Source organism: Lathyrus oleraceus, chromosome 5, assembly GCF_024323335.1.
Source record: "Lathyrus oleraceus cultivar Zhongwan6 chromosome 5, CAAS_Psat_ZW6_1.0, whole genome shotgun sequence".
NCBI classification, from domain to species: domain Eukaryota; kingdom Viridiplantae; phylum Streptophyta; class Magnoliopsida; order Fabales; family Fabaceae; genus Lathyrus; species Lathyrus oleraceus.
This window is the reverse complement of record NC_066583.1, coordinates 467,871,436-467,873,372: the sequence shown is the minus strand read 5'-3', so window position 1 is coordinate 467,873,372 and position 1,937 is coordinate 467,871,436. Positions and strand designations below refer to the sequence as shown.

Here is a 1,937-nt window from a genome sequence, read left to right as displayed (position 1 = left end):
ACCCACCCACAGGGGAGGAAGCAAGGTGTCCAATGATCCTTGAGGCAATGCAATGATATGGTGTGATGCCATGAGGGATCTTAGGGACAAAATTGGGGTCTTACAGGGCCATGTTTTCAATGAGTTGATAGGCTTCGTTGTATGGCTTGTCCATAAGTGCACCGCCCGCGGCAACGTCTACTGTCAGTCTTGTGTTATACAGAAGCCTATTGTAAAATGTGTGAATGATCACCCAGTCTTCGAGACCATGATGTGGACATATCCTCATCATGTATTTGTATCTCTCCCACGCTTCGTAGAGAGATTCTACATATTTTTGTCAAAATCCATTGATTTGAGCTCTCAGCATAGCAGTTTTGCTTGGAAGAAAATATCGGGATAAGAAAACATTCTTCAGTTCTTCCAATGTAGTTACTGAGTTGGATGTCAAGGATTGCAACCAAGCCCAAGCTCTGTCTCTTAGAGAGAAAGGAAAGAGGCATAGTCTTATCGTATCTTGAGATACACCATTCGCCTTCACAGTGTCTGCATACTGCACAAACTTGGTCAAATGTTCATTAGGGTCGTCCATAGGATTTCCAGCAAATTGATGTTGTTGGACGACTGATAATAATGAGGGTTTTACTCGAAATCGTTTCGATTGATAGTAGGGGCAGCAATGCTGCTGTGAGGTTCTTGTTGGGACGAGGTAACGTAGAACTTAAGACGACGATTATGTGGTTCCACTGTATCCATGGTTGGTTTTTCAACTGGTTCAACAGTAGGAAAGAAGATATCGGGAATATTGTACCTTCGTTGGTACTCTAGTATTCAGCGTCTTAAATATAAGAAACGCTCTAATTCTGCGATTGGTGGTGCTAAGTTTTTGCCTTGCGAGCGAGTACTTGGATAACAATCGGGGGAAATAAGGGAAAGGAGATTAGTTTTTACCTTAGTCTATACTGCGCAACGAAAGAATCACACTATTTGACTAAATCAGGTCCCCGACAACGGCACCAAAAACTTGATACGTGTCGTGACTGTATATAAAATATAGTCTATCGGGTACTTGACTGCAAGTCCACAGTCTAGTCGTTTTAGTTTTAAAAGATATCGAACCCACAGGGACCGATGGTCAAACTAATACTATCGATGTTACTATGTTTAGCTAAGGAGATGATTTTTAGAGGTTTGGTTGAACAAAAACTAAATCTAAAGGAAGTTAAGTTTTAAGAAAATATTAATAGAGGGATATCAGTATGCAACACATTAATCGTCATGGATTCGATAAGTCACCGGTGTATATTTTAAGTACCAAATATCTTTCAGTAGGAAATACTTATTTAAAAGGCTTTATCTCACACTCTCGTAATTGTTGACTCAGACTATACTTTTAAGTCAGAATGTACGCTCTCACTGTCCCATTTGAAGTTAAAAGTACCTTTTGAAAATAAATAAGTTCTAATTGCTTTTAAAGTGCTCTCTCTGTTTTTAAAATCAATGCCTAGCTTTTACTATCCAGTTCGACCCTCACGCTCTCGCGATTGTTGGTTCTCACCTTAGTTAATTTCCCACTCTCGTGGCAAAACCTTATTAAATAGCTTCTCACTATCGTGACAAAGTTAACTAAATTTAAATTAAAAACCACATCCAGAAATATTGTTTGAGAAAAGAAGTTTTACACAAATTATTATTAAATCCCATCTAATTAAATTGTTTACATACCGATACCGGTAGTTTAGCGGGACATGTTAAATAACGCAAACACAGACGAGCATAAACAGATTAACAATACAAAAATATGATTATAATAATAATAAAGCAATAATAATAATAATTGAATAAAAACCTTGAAATTGGATTAATAGAATATGTCGAATCTTGAAGTACTTGAGCAGTCCTCCACAGGTCGGTAGGATTCTGCTTCATCGAAATAATTGCTTAAACTAAATTAAATA

At 37.6% G+C, this 1,937-nt stretch overlaps 1 non-coding gene across 1 annotated transcript; it reads left to right on the top strand.

The window, feature by feature from the left end:
- The first annotated feature begins 242 nt into the window (after positions 1-242).
- Positions 243-349, top strand: LOC127090238 (small nucleolar RNA R71). The gene has a single exon (XR_007791764.1). It is a non-coding gene; the product is annotated as a small nucleolar RNA R71 (small nucleolar RNA).
- Positions 350-1,937: the final 1,588 nt, after the last annotated feature.